Here is an 18,017-nt window from a genome sequence, read left to right as displayed (position 1 = left end):
AAGTAATTAAACAGGTCATTGGAGGGACCCACCACTTTTCCGTCCCGGTATAGGTGACTTATTTTCACCCCTTTGGGGCTCTCGCAAGGAAGTTAATTTTTTGGTATAAAAGACAATTTCATTAAAAAGGACCTCCAATGTCCCCGCATACTTGGTTAGGTGGCGGTATGCAAGCGTCAAACATATACAAGAGGGGAATAAAAGTTGTTAAATGCAATAATTTAAAAAAAATATATAATGATGAGCTGGTGGAACAGGTTACTGAAAAGTGATGATGATGTATATGTTCGGCCGGTAAATGGCCTGTAAATCCCTACATATCAACTTGTGTCATCGAGATTTAGCTGTAAGCCACGCCCATTTTTCGGTCGCATATACATTTTACAGGATTTATTTTGTTGATCTATATATTTCTGACAAACTTGACGGCTTGCATGCGTTGTAAATTGTAACCGCCAATTTCGCGCGCGTTGTCGTACTTTTTAGATCCTGTTAGTACATCCATATTCTATGAAAATGACTTAATACTTAAAGAGGATAGACTGCCTCACGAGTATTTGTATTGAAATGGAATTTACGCAAACGTCAAATCCATGCTTAAAAAATCTTTTGAACTTGATTAAACAAAAATGTAACTTTCATGCATCATTTACTACGTTTCGTGACTTAGCAGGGGTGCCCGAGTTCACGGGGTGAGATTTGTCGAGGTCATTTTATAAGAGAAATTTTGAACATTGATTGAATCAAATTTTATTTTAATGTATCTTTTACCATCTCTCCCGACGTAAGTTTCTTGTAATGATTAAGTTGAAACAAAGCGTAATATCCATAAGATGTGCCTATTAAAATTGCGGCGATTAGATTGGTGAGAATTTAATTTTTTGAATTTTAATTTAAAATTACTGAAAAATTTATTCCAATTTGTTTTTTACTAAACATGGCTAAAGTCATTTCAAGCACCAATTCCAACTAACGATGTTTTAGTATATGTTCGTCAATCAACAGGAGCCATAATGTCTGTACATCAGAGCCCTCGAGAATTATTACAATTATGTGTACCGCCGCCCCGGGAACCATTTATTAGATAACCAATACCCCTACCATTAGTCACCGCCAACGATTTAGCGAGATAGTTGTTTATTTTTTGTATTTTTTTACATCGTCTCCATACAGGAGGCCCTGAGGAAAATCGTAACTCTCAAGGCCTATGTCATCTTTGTGAATACTGTGTTGGGGGTATTTTGAAAGAAAGGAAGGACAGTGAGTTCTGGGAAGGAAATAGGTATGATGGGTGGGTAGTAATCTGGGGGTCAGTGTTTTCGAGTGATAAACATAAGAATCCAACTCTCCTACTGCGTTGCAAGGCGATGCGTTGAAAGAGGATTAATCGATCCGGCCCACCACGCATTTGGTAGGCAAGCGCATCCGCCGCCAAGAACCGAACAAACCTCACCCTATAAACTCGGGCACTCCTGCTAAGTCACCAAACATATCAAACTACTTGAGGTGGCTCTCGACTAGCAATCCGAAGGTCGCGGGTTCAAATAAATTTTATTAAAATTAATTTGCACTATTTTACAATTAGTGTTTGGTGACCATATCTGAATAGCCAGGTAATCTCCCACCTTCCTCCTCGTCATCTCCTTCGAGGTCTCCTTTGAGGATGCCATAGTCTCACTGGCTCCAGACGGGAGCGGTTAGGACCAGGTACCACGCCGGATTGCTCTGTCAGGAGAGTGAAGTTTGAAATCCTGAACATTGGTCCTTCGAGCCGGATCAATGTTCAGGATTTCAAACTTCACTCTCCTGACAGAGCAATCCGGCGTGGTACCACCAGATTCCAACGGGAAGTGTGACTGGAGTAACTCTTCAATAATAACTCCAGCTCTTGAATATTGGTCTTTATTTAAACAATAAAAAAAAGACCCGTAGGGCAGCTCATGTACAGTGAGCCCAATATTGCTATCTCTCTCCGCGGTTTTATAAACCACATGTAAGTGAAAACCTGGCAGCTCTGCCGTTTTGCCAATTGGTAACAAGAGAAGAAAGATTAAATCCGTGGCAATACGAAATTGCCCCGGCAATCGCTAGCACAAAATAAATGTTGCCACACCATTAGGGTGACAAGCACCAATATTAATATTTCAGTACCTGAAATATTATTTCTCAATTAGGAGATTCATTTAGTATTGCTAAAGGTAGATTAGCGTCAATGGGAAGGAAATTCTTAAGACAACCTAGTTTAAAGGAACAATACTCGGAATTTATTGATGAGTATCTTGCGTTAGGTCACATGACTGAATGTGAACCTCCAAAATGCAATGAAATTACTTATTACTTACCACATCACGCTGTATTTAAGGAAGCAAGCACAACTACTAAAATTCGTGTTGTTTTTGACGGGTCGGCTAAACCCGCTCGAGGGATTTCTTTGAATCGCGCTCTAATGATTGGGCCCACCATTCAAAATGATATATTTTGTCATTTGGTATTTTTCAGAATAACATCTCAGCAGTTGAAATCATCTTCATTATGGTGGTCAGAACCACCATGGCTCACGTCCGACGAGGATAAGTGGCCACATTCTACATTTGATACTCCCACGGAGTTGCCAGAAACGGCGAGGATAGTTTTGGTTACTAGTAGTCCTGTCGATTGGTAAATATTTAATAATTATTCTTCATTAAGAAGACTGAGGCGCGTAGTTGCTTATATGTTACGTTTCATACATACCTGTTCTAAACGAAAACCGATGCGGGTCGACGAGCTTTCTGTAATCGAACTGGAACATGCCATGCATGTATTGATTTTGAACGCTCAGCGATTCGCATTTCGTGATGAAATAACCTCTTTGAGTAATGGAAGATTTGTATCTAGGCAGAGCAAGGTAAAGGCACTAAATCCTTTTATGCAGGATGGGTTATTGTGTGTTGGAGGTCGACTATCACAATCTGATATTACCTCGGTCTCTCAAAAACATCCAATTTTGTTACCACAAAATCATAAGTTGACTGACTTAATAATAACCCATCTGCATTATGGGAATTTGCATTTAGGATGTAATGCTCTGCTCGCATTACTGCGTTTACGGTTTTGGCCAATATTTGGTAAAAACGCAGTAAAGCGAGCACTGCATAAATGTATTGTATGTTTCCGAGTCCGTCCGCGCGAGTGTCGCCAGCTCATGGGTGACCTTCCTGCTGACCGATTCCGAATCCAAAGACCATTTTATGTAACCGGCATAGATTATGCAGGTCCAATTTTAATTAAGTCTGGTTTAACCAGAAATGCTAAGAGTGTAAAATCTTACATTTATTTGTTTTTCAACGAAGGCAATTCACCTAGAATTAGTGACTAATTTAACTTCAATGGCATTTATGAATACATTGAAAAGATTTATAGCTAGGAGGGGTAAACCCTCACGACTCTTTAGTGATAATGGAACTAACTTTACAGGTAGTTATAGGGAACTTACTGAACTATTTGATTTTTTGAAGGCATCTGATAGGGAAATCCATAATTTTTTAGCCCAGCAGAATATTAGCTGGAGTTTCTTGCCTCCCCGCTCACCGCATCACGGTGGACTTTGGGAAAGTGCAGTTAAAATGAACAAGTTACATTTAAAAAAAGCAATGCGGTCAACTGTTTTGACATACGAAGGCATGAATACCATACTAATACAGATTGAGGCTTGTTTAAATTCCCGTCCTCTGACTCCATTAACATCAGATCCAAATGATTTAAACGCACTCACTCCTTCACACTTCCTTATTGGCGACAACCTGTTAGCATTGCCTGAGCTTGATATCCATCATCTGCCTACAAACAGGCTTAATATTTACCAAAAGATGTCTACCGTTGTTCAATCTTTTTGGCACAGATGGAGCCAGGAATACCTAGCAGAATTGCAGAACCGAGTCAAATGGCAAGAAGGACGTCAACGCAGTTTACAGCCTGGTGACATGGTCATCATCAAAGACAACCAACTACCTCCGCAGTACTGGAGGATGGCGCGAGTGACGGAGATCCACCCTGGTCAAGACGGACGCGTCCGCGTCGTCTCCTTGAGGACGGCCAGAGGTGTCACCAAAAGAGCCGTGACACAGCTCTGTCTACTTCCCATGGAGGATCCTTCCTCCAACCTGGATTAAGAACCAATTATAACACTAAAAGTGATGTTATGTGTGAATCAAAATGCCGTCAGGCTCAACAGTGCCAAGTGATAAGCTATTTTCTCATAAGTGGGTGCAGCGCACCAGAAGTTTCTACGTTATTAAACTTTTATTTTTTAATGTCAAGTCTGACATAGGGTTATATACGTTGTTATAAGTTTTTTTTTGTTATTATTTTGATATCCATATATTGAATATTGTTTATTTTTGTATGTGAACTTGTTGGGTAAATTCTGAGTACCAATGTTGCAATCTCTTCCTACATTATTTTATGAAAAACGACTATTCCTTAATACTCGTTTTGGGGCGGGAATATGTTAAGATTTCAGGTACTGAAATATTAATATTGGTGCTTGTCACCCTAATGGTGTGGCAACATTTATTTTGTGCTAGCGATTGCCGGGGCAATTTCGTATTGCCACGGATTTAATCTTTCTTCTCTTGTTATCATCCGTCTTGGGCGGGTCGTTTTGGCAAAACGGCAGAACTGCCAGGTTTTCACTTACATGTGGTTTATAAAATTTAAATATATTTAAATTTTGATAAAATTTAAATATATTTTATTTAAATTTTGATAATTCCTTCATGCTTCATATTAGTGTTTAATAAAAAAATACAAATCATATCACACTACATCTTAACTTAAAAGCAGATATGTTTTTATACACAAAAAAGGTTTATTTGTATATTCTCTGTATGAAAACTAATTTCGTTAAAAAATAATACTGTATTGAAAATGTGATCAGACCAAAACTTCGTTGTTAAGACAATGCACCTGCAGACTGGCCGGGATGTGACAACACCCTGATTAGAATACATTTAACCCATATAATAATTATAATTTTATTTGTTTTGTCTTTGATAATCAACGGCTATGGAATTCTGCGTCTTGCCACCGCGATACTATTGATTACTAAACACGGCGAAATATTTCAAAACGACTTATTAACGATTCCAGAATGTACTTTATTCATAATTGTTTTAAAAATTTATCTGTTTCTTTACACAATTTTTTTTAAAAAGTGCTTATAAAATACGTTTTATTACTTATCCACTGGAGCGATTTCTGCCATATTTTGCCAATATTGTGCAATATCTTAGTTTTACATCTAGGTACACAATAGAGTACTTATGGAATGGGTACTTATGGAATCTAAAAACATGGGATTATTGATTAAATCTAGGTGGATTCGTTAGCTTAAAACCGCATTTAGTAGTTTATATGGTTTCTGTGTTAATGTTTTTGGGGGATGATTATACCGGTATAATTGACCCCGTATTACAACTAAACTTCAGTTTCTGTGAGTACAGCTCCCAAGTTTTATAAGCTCAAGTGCATGTCCGTCCGTAACACTTAGTCAATGTACTTATTTGTTCGTTGTCCTCTCTTTTCTAATGTGAAGTTGCTATTTTAATTTAAATGAATATATAAACACATTGTTTGGGAATTAAATGACAAAATTGATTTAATATAATAGTATTTGTAACCACCTTGTAGCTGTTTTTTTAGTTCAGCCGATTTCCGGTCATATTGTTTTATAATATTAAATATGAGATGATTTTAAAATAATCATCTTTAGAGCTATTTGAAACATTCGCAAAAATCAAATCCATAAAAAAATCATAACTTAGCAGGGGTACACTGTTGCATTTGCTCAGCTACTACGTGGCGGGCCGGATCGAAAGAGACTGGTTGAGGGATAGGTACCTTTTAGCCATAAAAATCTAAAATGGTGGCAAAAGGAATAATTTTTTATGGTATATTTTGAACTTCTTACCACTTCTCCTGATTACGCTTTGTGACTTAGTAGGGGTGGCCGGGTTCTTGATTATAATGGGTAATTATTTAAAATGGGTAATCAATGGATGGTTGAACGCGGTTGGAAATAACAAAAAACTGTCCAAAAAAGCGAAACTCCACAATAGAGTGCTGGTACCTACCCTAATATATGGAAGTGAGGCATGGAACTGGAAGAAGAAGGCTGAAAGTAGACTGAATACTGTAGAAATGAGATCCCTGAAGCATATGTGCGGTAAAATCATGTATGACGAAATCTATTCTACAGGTATTTTATTAGAGCCTGTTAAAAGGAGCTAGCAGCATTGATCCCCGGTGCACCGTGCACGTGCGTGATACTCGACGGACACGAGCCGAACGCACGTTTACAATAAAGTCGATGTTGTCTTTATGAGAACGGGTCGTTTTTCCAACTCGTTTTTGCGTAAGTCCGCTCGTGTGTGTGTTTTTTCCATCATATAATACGGGCCTCTTTCAGATCCGCATTAATAAATTCATCCCTACAGCCCCTACCTTCACCCGCCTTATAACGCTACCCAACTGGGTGGCGACATAGTTTCTCTATATTTAAAGTGTAAAGACAGGGGCGCTCTTGTGATAGGTGTCACATAAAAAAATCATACTTGCGAATTTGAATATAAAGACATACAAAATGATCATTTTGATGATTTTTCCGGTCATCTCCGGTAAGATGTAACAATCGTTTATACAGAATATTAATATTTGAAGTTGAGTTGAGTTGTGCGATTATAAAGCTTACGATTTTTTTTAAATCCTATTAAAATGTGATAATCGATAAAAGATGGGTGGATTCATTGGTTATAATATAGATCATTTTGTAAGTCTCCATATTCAAATTCGGCGGTATGATTTTTTTATGTGACACCTCTCACTAGAGCGCCCCTGTCTGTAAACTCTAAAAATAGAGAAACTATGTCGCCAACCGGTTGGGCAGCGTTATGAGGCGGGTTAAGGTAGGGGCTGTAGGAATGAATTTATTAATGCTGGTCTTAAATAGGCGCGAATTATATGGAGGAGGAAAAACGATGCTGATAGCTCGTTCCACATGCGAGCCGACTTACGGTAAAACGAGTCGGAGAAACGACCCGTTCATATATAGATAACATCAACTTTACTGTGAACCTGTGTTCCGCTCGTGTCCGTCGAGTATCAAGTACGTGCACGGTGCACCGGGGATCAATGCTGCTAGCTCCTTTTAACAGGCTCTAATAAAATACCTGTAGAATAGACACAGCATACGCACATTTCGTCATACATGATTTTACCGCACATAGGCTTCAGGGATCTCATTTCTACAGTATTCTGTCTACTTTCAGCCTTCTTCTACCAATTCCATGCCTCATTTCCATGTATTAGGGTAGGTACCAGCACTCCATTGTGGACTGCTAGCTTCGCTTCTTTGGACAGTTTTTAGTTAGCTCCAACCGCGTCCAATCATCCATTAATTACCCATTATAACCAAGAACCCGGCCTCCCCTACTAAGTCACGAAGCGTAATCAGGAGAGATGGTAAAAGATACAGGTTCAAAATTTCCTACATAAAATTATTCCTTTTGCCGCCATTTTGAATTTTTATTGTTGAAAGGTATCCCTCAACCAGTTTTTTTTTATCCGGCCCGCCACGCAGCTGATAGGCAAACGCATCCGCCGCCAGGACCTAGACAAACCTCATCCTATGCACCCGTGTACCCCTGCTAAGTTATGATTTTTTTATGGATTTGTTTTTGCGAAATTTTCGTTTCAATCTAAATACGCATACATTTCTCATAAACAATTCAAGCAACACACGTCATTTTGATTTGGAACGGTACCATCTCACAGTCATTTCATGTGATATTCGACTTTAGAGACTAATACTTTGAGTTCAATATCACAAAAGATTAAGGAATCACATAAAACCTTGTGATGAACAGTCCACCGATTGCCCCTTGATTGGTTCATTTAGTAAAACCATATATAGGGACACAGATCAACTTTGTCTAATAACTTCTTACCTGGATCAACATACAACGGGAATAGATCAATATATATGAGATCAATATAAGTATGCCAATTTGGGTAGATCAACATAAATTATGTATCCGATTTCCATACAAATTTTGAAAATTTTATTAACAGTATATCAAATGGTTTTTCTGGCAATCTCAGGCAAACAGTGAGATCTGTCCGAAACGTCAGAAATTAAAAAGTCCTTTTAAGGACTACTTTACGCGAGTAAACCGAGAACATTATTCTACATATATATATATGTAGAATAATGTTAATAATGTAATAATATATATATGTAATAATATATATATATATATATATATATTATAATTATATATTATATGGTATAATGGTCGGAAGCTGGGGAGACAGTAAATGGAGAAGCTGCATCCTTTAGTGCTAGGCTGTCCCCGGGGCACGGAGCAGAAATCCGATCGAAGTTACTAGGCCTTTTTACCGCGTCCTTAAGCTGGGTACTCGGTGGTGCTTTGAAGACAGTAAGCGGGAAAGGAGGACGATCCAAGACCCCTAGGAGAAAAGCGTTGAGTTCCACAGGCAGGACAGAAGATCGTGGGGCTTCGTTCCCTCTTTCTTCAGTTTCGCCCGTGACCCAGGGGGTGGCGCTGGCAAGGAGATTCAGCCCCTCCTGTCTGTACGTTGCCTGAACGTATGTGAGGACAGGTCTGGACCAACCCTTTTTGGGGATTAGGACGTTACATTACAGACACGGAGTTCAGTTCTGGCCTAAAAGGGTGAAAACAGAAAATTTATTGTGATGCAATAATTCAACACCTAAAAAAAAATTAAATAAATAAAATGTGCATGATCGTTAAAAAATGAAAAAAAATGTCTGTAGTCTCAGTAGCCAGTTATACTAGAGGTAGAGCTAGAGGGAAAAAAAAAACAAAAAAGAAAGAAGAAACAAAAAAAGGGATAGGGAGCTGAAAAACATACATATTTAAGGATGAAAGGCAAAAACATATTAAGAAAGAAGAATTAAAAGCGATTATTAGAGTGTAGTACAAATAATACAGAGGTGTAAAATAGCAATTAGGGCTAAACCGTAGAAGTTCAGGAACAAATACACCCGAGGACTAAAATTTTATGTCAACCTAGTCAGCAACTCTAAGCACAAGCCATCTCACAACCCAGATCCTTGTAAACTTCCTCAGACATTCGAAATTAACTCTGTTAGCGACTAGATCAGTGTTAAATACTGGTCTGTTATCGACAATCAAACCGGCCGTTAGTTCATCACGTGCATCCTTCATGACCTCGCAGTGCCACAGAATATGCTCGGCTGTCTGGTTTAAGTCACCGCAGGCGCAACTGGGATGGGGGGCCAGTTAGAGGGCGTGAAGTCTCTCCCTGAATTTCCCATGTCCAGAAAGCAGCTGCGTAACGTAGTGTACCCGTGTGAGATAAGCCCCTTCCATTCTGGCTTTAACTGACGGGAAGAAGGAGTGAGTCGATCTCCCAGTTCTCGAACTATCCCACCTGATCTGCTCTCTCATTCTCATACCTCCAGAGTTCTCTCATTCTCCTAAGCAGCCCAAGAAGAGTCCCCGCGCCACCCAGATTCAGAGTGACTCCTAGGTGTGTGGCTGGGCGTCCTCTGGTGAGTCTCTGCTTGGTGAGCACTTCCCTGATTTCCAGATCGATAGGCAAGATGCCGGCCAAAACTGGCAAAGCGTGTGAAGCAACTGTTCTATACGCGCCGGAAAGAGCCAGCAAGGGGGTTCGCTGACCCCGTTTGAGAGTTGAGAGTATAAGTGCGTTCTCCAGTCAGTGTTCCCACACAGAGGCCGCATGTGAAACTTGCGCAACATACACCTCCCTATATAGGGTCCGGAGAGCCGGAGAACGCAATCCCCAAACCGCCGTGGAGATTCTCCTCAACTTAAGTAATAGCACCTGTGCCTTGCTGGACACTGCCTTAACGTGTGAGAGGAAGGAGGAAGATCGATTCAAAGTAACGCCTAGGTATTTTGAATTTTCGACAAATCTGATAGAGGTATTCCCCATTTTGATGGTCGGGTTCCTTGCTCTGCTTAGGAAGCCTTTCATCAGGAGAGCGAAGGTCATGCGGTTTCTCTTTCTCCATTCAAGTATTAAATTCAAACCTTCTTCAACTTTGTTCTTGACATCCTTTCTGCTGTTCCCCGAAACCAAGAACAATTTGTCATCAGTGTTAGAATATGGCAATATAAATGCAATTATCTTAGGTTGGCTATAAGGTATCTGTAAACATTGTTTTGTTGGCAATACTGTTTAACCTTGTCCTATTGTCTATTACTAAGAAGAGACCTGTCAATGTGTATTTTAGCTTTACATATTATTAGGAGTGTGTGCAGTAAGCCGGAACTGAACTTTAATCGTCCTGTACCGTCTTCAACCCGTTTTGGGTGTGAAATAGACCTCGTCCCTGCCTAATCAGACGCCTCCCACACCGGAAAAGCGTTCACACAGAGTCGACTGCGCCTCTTCCATCGCCATGGCGGGCTTGAGGAATGGCCGAGCAAGCTCGGCAACCTTCCGCCCACCCTCCGAATGCCTGACGCTCACTTTTAGTCCCTAGGGTCTTCGGGCACGCCCCCAACCTTCCCACATACTTTTTCTTCAGGGCATAATCAGGTAATCCGGCGGAGGGGCGCGGTAGTCGTTCTTTGTATACGGACAGACCGATCGCCATGCACATTCTCGATGGGACTGCCAGTAGACGGGTGTAATACTCTCCGGTAATATTTATATATGTTTAAATGTAGATTCCTACAATATAAACATGAATGTATATGTGTTTCTTTTCATTTTTTTCTTTCTCTACAGATGGCCTAGTCTTTAAGCAGTTATTTCGTCCTGTACTATTTTTAGGCTTATTTTATTTTACTATACCTGTACATATTTTAATATTGTTATTTGTGTTTTTGTGCATATTGTAGGCATCCTGCAGCCTAACCACTATGCAGGGACATTGGAGGTCTAGATTCATTTTATAATAAATGTAGAGTGGTTAAACAAAAAAAAAAATAGAGTCCTTGTGAGAGCCCTGAAGGAGTAACCATCTGTTACTTATACCGGGGCGGGTAAGCGGTGGATAACCTCCAGTGTACATTTGTAAGAACAAGAATAAAGCTATTACTGCATAAAACTGAACCCTTTTATTGAAATAATCACAATCAGCATAGTCCACCGTGACACTTCCTTCAGGCAAGGGTAACCTGGAGGAGTCATCAAAGTCAATATTCCAGTGATCCGGGGCCAAGTTGGAACCTTGTGGGCAACCCACGTCCACTTCACGTTCTATGGTGGTATCTCCAAAGGATAGAAATCTAAAGAAATCCAAATGATAGATCGCTCTGAGAGATTTTTTTTTGTTTTTTATTTCCTTTATTTTTTCCCAATTTATACATTTGACATTACAGTTTTTTAATAATAAGAAAGGGAACCCACTAAAGCTCAGCCAGTGCGCTGGTAATATAAGTGTATACATTATATTTTTGTACCAAAAAATAACCCTAAGCATATAAAGAAAAACGGTAGGATTATAATTAAAATTAGTCTATAAGATTGAGCAAGAGGTGCATATTAAAAATAAATCGAAGTAAAAATAAAGATTGTAAGATAATATATATAAGAACAAAAAGTAAAAGTAAAAGAACAAAAAATAAAATAATAATAAATATACAGAAACAAATAGAAAAAGAGAAAAAAGTAAAAATTAAATGAATAATGCTTTAAAATTTGCATTGTACAGCCACAACTTTATTTCTTTTTAGTATTGCGCTAGTTTAGTTGTTACTTGAATTTTTTGGTAATAGATTAAAAGTGCGAGGTCCAATAAAGCTACTGTGAGTTTGCATTAGTTTGGTATTGGTTTGTGGGGTATAAAATACATGATTTCTTCTAAAGTTGATTTTGGGTTCATATTTTAGATAGTTGTCGATAATCTTAAAGAGTTGTTTGGAGCAGCCCCTGTTTTTGACCTTTGGTGTGTATCAACGGCCACCATGCATGATCGAACGCACCAGTAATAACGAGGAATATTTCTACAACATACCTCTTCGGACAAACCTTCACCCAATCGAGCAAAAACGATAAAGCGTGCTCGGTGGATTTCCCAGGTACGAATCCAAATTGCCTGTCAGTAGGAGCCAAAAAAGTCTGCCGTAGTCGTGTTTTGATTAGTTTTTTCATCTTACCCGTTATTGGTAGGAGACTAATAAGGCGGTAGGCCTTGATGTCATTCATTGGTTTTTCGTTTCCTTTAGGGATAAACCTGAGCAAGCCTCTCTTCCATTCCGAGGGGAAAACCCCTCTTCTCATGCACGTGTCCATCACTTGGAAGAGTTCCTCCCTAGCGTAGATCGAAACTTGCTTCACTATCGCATCGTTGAGCCTGTCATGCCCTGGTGCCTTTTTAGGACCCAAACCCTTAATTATTTTATCTAATTCTTGTATTGTTCCGTAACGCCAATTGCTTTTGACAGGCCGTGTACTAACCAATCGTATCGTCAGGATTTGAACTGTTTAGTTTAAGTTCGCACAAGTCAGCTAAAACGACGGAAAGCCGTGAGCCCAGCCAGTTGCACAAAAACGGTTCGACCTGTCAATTATCGATCCCCGGTTGTGTTATCGGAATAATCATAATACGTATTTATTATCGCAATTTAATCTAAAATAACGAGTGATAACGAACGACAGTTCAGTTCCAGTGCTGACAGATGAGGCTGATGCAGATTTCACCATCATTTCACCGGTAAGTTGCTTGTGAAGTAACGTTACGCATTGTGTTTCCGCATTCGCCTGTCAAAAACCGTATAATTAATTGATTTGTTATCTGTGTGGAATAGCCCTTGAGTCGGCTATTTCAACCCCTGTTCGTTTTTCGAACATTTTTGGTGCCGAAACTAGGGAACTTTAAGATTATAATCTATCTATGCCAAAACGGATATATGCTGTGGAATGTTTCTTAAATTTTGAATAATAATCAATTCGAACAGTAATTAGGTAGGTACCTAGCTCTTGAGTATTTACGACCTACCGCGCATATAATTATAATAGATTAAATTATTATCATTTATTTCGTTTATTTACGACCATAGTATTTACGATTTCATAGTATTTACGACCTACCGCGTATATAATTATAATAGATTAAATTATTATCATTTATTTCGTTTCGTTTTTAGGTACGTTTCCAATCGCGTTTATTCAACATGGCCCCAGCCATTCAAACATTGCGCCGGAAACGGACATTAGCGAATAATAGGTTAGTCAAGACACATGAAATAGCAAAAAGCGCTTTGCACGATGCAACTAAGTGCAACTTATTGTTAGCGCATTATACTACTCTGGAAAAGATAGTTCTTGAATTTGAAACGTCTCACGCGGAAATATTAGCTTTAGATGACACAAACGAAATTGATGAGGATAAAATTCGTGAAACCTTTGACGAGATGTATTATCAAATTGTCGAAATTTACCAGGAGTTAACCAGTCAGCCTCTCGATTGTAAGACCGCGAATGCGTGCACAAACGTTAAATTACCAAAAATAAACATTCCAATATTTTCTGGAAATGTCAAGCAATGGCCCGAATTTTACGACATGTTTAACGCTCTGATTCATGAAAACAAATCTTTATCCAACATCGAACGCATGCAGTATTTGTTCTCATGTTTATCTGGAGAAGCTTTAGGGTTAATTCGGACATTTCCAGTACAAGGAGCTCACTACGTTGAAGCATATCAAAGATTAATCGCGCGCTATCGTAACGCGCGTGAACTCGCCTTTACGTGTTGGCGGGAAATGCTAAATTTAAATTTTCCGCCTAACGATCCTTTTGAATTTCGTCGCGTGTTCGATGTATTTAATGAGGATTTAACAATTTTAAAAGAATTGGATCTCCCAATAGATAATTGGGACTTCGTGCTTTGTTATTTAATTCTGTCGAAATTAGATTCACCTACAAGATGCGCATTCGAACAACTGCAGTCTCCTACCGACCTGCCTTCATATTTGAAACTCAAAGAGTTTCTTTATAACAAATGCGAAGCTCTTGTACGAGACTTACATTTTTCGACTCGAGATAGCAGTACTATTGACAAACCTCTTGCACGGAACTTTAATCAGGCTGCCAAAAAACGCACTTCAGCGCTTCTTTGCGATCTTAAGAAAGGACAGCCTAAAACAAATAGGTCCTCGAACTCCACCACTTATCTGAAATGCTCCTGTTGCGGGGAAGACCACTCCATTTCCAAGTGCAAGGTATTTGCACTCAAGTCAGTTCAGGATCGCCTACAGTTTGTTCAATCACACCGTTGGTGTTTCAATTGTCTTCATTCTTCTCATTATCTTAAAGATTGTAAATCTTTGTTTACATGTCAAAAATGTCAGCAAAAACATCATACTTTGCTCCATCGAGACGAAAACGCTTCTTTGGAAGATCAGTATCAACACTCCACGGCGTCTACGGACCAGGAGCCTTCTTCCGACTCTAAAATTCAGGTCCTCACCAACTTAGGAGACAAGTCCATAGTACTATTGTCAACCGCCAATGTTGGCATTCGCGATTCATCCGGCCGTTTCCAAACCTTTCGCGCATTGATCGATTCGGGCAGTCAAGCTCACTTCATCACCGATCGTGCTGCGGAGCTCGTAGGCATCCCTCGTCAAGCCAGTTCTCAGAGAGTTAGCGGCTTAGGCCAATCTTCCGCAACCACGTCAGGAGTCATTCAATTAGAGATCGGTGTTAAGGGACGGGTTCTCTTCAACATCAAGGCACTTACGCTGCCAAGTATCTGTGGCAACATGCCAACTGTTCGTCTAGATAAGTCATCGTGGCATCAGTTGAGAGACTTGCCTCTTGCCGATCCTGACTGTCACAAACCGGGACCGATTGATCTTCTTCTGGGTGCTGAGGTTTTCTCTTGTCTTCTGAGACCTGGTAATGTGAATGGTGGTCCACGTCAGCCATCAGCTTTCAATTCTGCATTTGGTTGGCTTCTTCTAGGTTCAATTGGTTCGGACACTGCTCACGAAACGAAATCTTTCATCGTTACTAACGAGGACCGGCTCCACGAAGAGGTCCAGCGACTGTGGGAGTTAGACACCATTCCCCAGTCTTCACACCTCACTCATGAGGAACAACTTTGTGAACAAATGTACTGCACTGACCACTCACGGGACGGATCTTCGGGAAGATACATCGTATCCTTGCCTTTCCGAGAAAGTGGAAGGGATATCTCTTTTCCAGGGTCGCGTGAGATCGCTTTACGTAGATTCCATTCACTCGAGCGCAAACTCATAGCAAATCCAACCTTACGTGAACAATATTCTGCTTTCATGACTGATTATTTACACAGTGGTCACATGACTCGTGTTCCTGGAAAAGATTTGCACAAGGGAAAGTATCACATACCTCATCATTGCATTCTTCGTCCAGGCGGCACTAGCATTTACTTAAGAGTCGTTTTCGACGCCTCAGCGACGGATGTTAACGGATCCTTGTTAAATGATACCTTGCTTATCGGTCAAAAGCTTCAAAAGAACCTGCTGGAGCTTTTGCTAAAATTCCGTATACCATCGGTAGTGTTTACTGCTGATGTACGACAAATGTATCGCCAAATATTGGTTCTAGAACCAGATCGCGCTTTCCAAAGAATATTTTGGCGTTTTCATTCGTCGGAACCCTTCCACGAGTACCAACTAAACACTGTAACCTATGGTGTCTCCTCCGCCCCATTTTTGGCCTGTCGTACTGTCAAACAGTTGACCAAAGATGAAGGTTATGATTTACCACTAGCGCGTCGTGTGCTAACTTCGGATATTTACATAGATGACATCGTTACCGGTTGTAACAGCTTAGAACAAGCTCAACAAACGAAAACCGAAGTTATCGAGCTGTTTAAACGAGGTCAATTCGAATTGCGGAAGTGGGCTAGTAACAAACCAGAATTACTCGCCGATCTGCCTCCGGAATACTGCCTCAATGACTTGGTGTCCATGGATGTTGATAACTCTCACATTCTCAAGGTATTGGGATTAAAGTGGGAGCCACGACATGATACATTTTCATTCGAAGTCCTATGCCTCGATCGCGAGTGCACTAAACGCACTATCCTCAGTGAAGTCGCTCGGGTTTTTGACCCTCTCGTTTTTCTATGCCCTTTGACGTTTTTCGCCAAATCCCTAGTACCAAAGTTGTGGGTTCTAAAGGTTGGGTGGGATGACACCCCCCCTGTTAAAATTGTTCGTCAATGGGATCGTTATACTAAACAATTACCGCTCTTGAAGTCGTTCAAAATCCCTCGATGGGTGTCATTCCCTCACATGGAGTCGTGTCAACTTCATGGCTTCTCAGATAGTTCGGAACTTGGATATGGCGCGGTAGTTTACTTGCAAATCATGGATGTTAACGATAAAGTCCAAATATATTTGGTTTGCGCCAAGTCTCGAGTCACCCCCACAAAAAAGATTTCATTGCCTCGCCTTGAACTGTGTGCGGCAGTTCTTCTAGCAGATCTATTAAAATTCGTCAAAGATTTATACGTACCATTGCTTCAGATCTCCAATACCTTTGCGTGGTCGGATTCAACCATCGTGCTCGCCTGGTTACGTTCTCTTTCGTGTCGCTGGAAGACTTTCGTGGCTAACCGTGTCAGTCACATTCAAGATGCCCTCGAAGGGACTTCCTGGCATCACGTGTCATCTGGAGATAATCCAGCGGATGTCGCTTCTCGTGGTCAATCTCCAGCCGATCTGATCGATAACACGTTATGGTGGGCGGGGCCTTCGTGGCTGATCCAGTCATCCGATTCTTGGCCGTTGTTCGATGGCAATTTCGACGAAATTGAACTTCACTCTGAGGAACGAGTTCGATCTTTATTTGTCCAACAGGACGAAAATCTGGTGGACCTATTATTAGTTAAATTTTCTTCGATTCGGAAGATCCAACGCATTCTCGGTTACTGTCTTAGATTCATATACAACCTACAGAATAAAGAATCTCGTCGTTTGTATCTTCCATTAAACCGTGCCGAAATTCACACTTCACTTTTGACAGTAGTTAAACGCACTCATCATGTACATTTTAATAATGATATCACACGCTTGAAAGAGGGCAACCTTATGTCGAAACAAATGCGGAAGCTTAATCCCTTCATTGACGACCACGGTGTGCTCAGGGTGGGTGGCAGGTTATCTCAATCTGGGCTCGAATTCGAGTATAAACATCCTGCCCTATTTCCTCGCGAATCTAAGCTTACTTCTCTTGTGATAGACGCTCTACATCGAGAACATTGTCATCCAGGCCCCGACGGCGTTGTTCGTATCGCTACGGTTCGTACATCGAATGGTTCTCTTCTCACGAGACCATTACCCAAATTGTGTCCATTGCCTAGTCAATGTGACTAATCATTTTCGCTTCCGCGGCGCATTCTTTCTTATCATTTTCATTATTATTATTAATATATATTTTTTTTCTTTTTCTTCTCTCTTTTCACTGTTTCTTCGTTCACGCAACGTTCCACAGCATTGCCCGTTTTGTTTCTAAATTTTATTTAAAATACACGTTGTTGTATTTTGGTGGGCGGAATGTTCCGTAACGCCAATTGCTTTTGACAGGCCGTGTACTAACCAATCGTATCGTCAGGATTTGAACTGTTTAGTTTAAGTTCGCACAAGTCAGCTAAAACGACGGAAAGCCGTGAGCCCAGCCAGTTGCACAAAAACGGTTCGACCTGTCAATTATCGATCCCCGGTTGTGTTATCGGAATAATCATAATACGTATTTATTATCGCAATTTAATCTAAAATAACGAGTGATAACGAACGACAGTTCAGTTCCAGTGCTGACAGATGAGGCTGATGTAGATTTCACCATCATTTCACCGGTAAGTTGCTTGTGAAGTAACGTTACGCATTGTGTTTCCGCATTCGCCTGTCAAAAACCGTATAATTAATTGATTTGTTATCTGTGTGGAATAGCCCTTGAGTCGGCTATTCCAACCCCTGTTCGTTTTTCGAACATGTATAGTG

General features: G+C 40.3%; 1 long non-coding RNA gene across 1 annotated transcript in view; it reads left to right on the top strand.

The window, feature by feature from the left end:
- LOC149418285 (uncharacterized) overlaps positions 1-4,526 on the top strand; it is a 31,247-nt gene extending 26,721 nt beyond the window's left edge. The window contains exon 2 of the long non-coding RNA XR_016302977.1: positions 3,881-4,526. This is a non-coding gene — a long non-coding RNA (uncharacterized LOC149418285). The remainder of the gene's footprint in view (positions 1-3,880) is intronic.
- The last annotated feature ends 13,491 nt before the right edge of the window (positions 4,527-18,017 follow it).

The sequence above is a fragment of the Hesperophylax consimilis genome, chromosome 13, assembly GCF_061612785.1.
Source record: "Hesperophylax consimilis isolate HC1 chromosome 13, BYU_Hcon_1.0, whole genome shotgun sequence".
In the NCBI taxonomy this organism is placed as follows: domain Eukaryota; kingdom Metazoa; phylum Arthropoda; class Insecta; order Trichoptera; family Limnephilidae; genus Hesperophylax; species Hesperophylax consimilis.
This window is presented reverse-complemented; position numbering and strand designations above follow the sequence as displayed.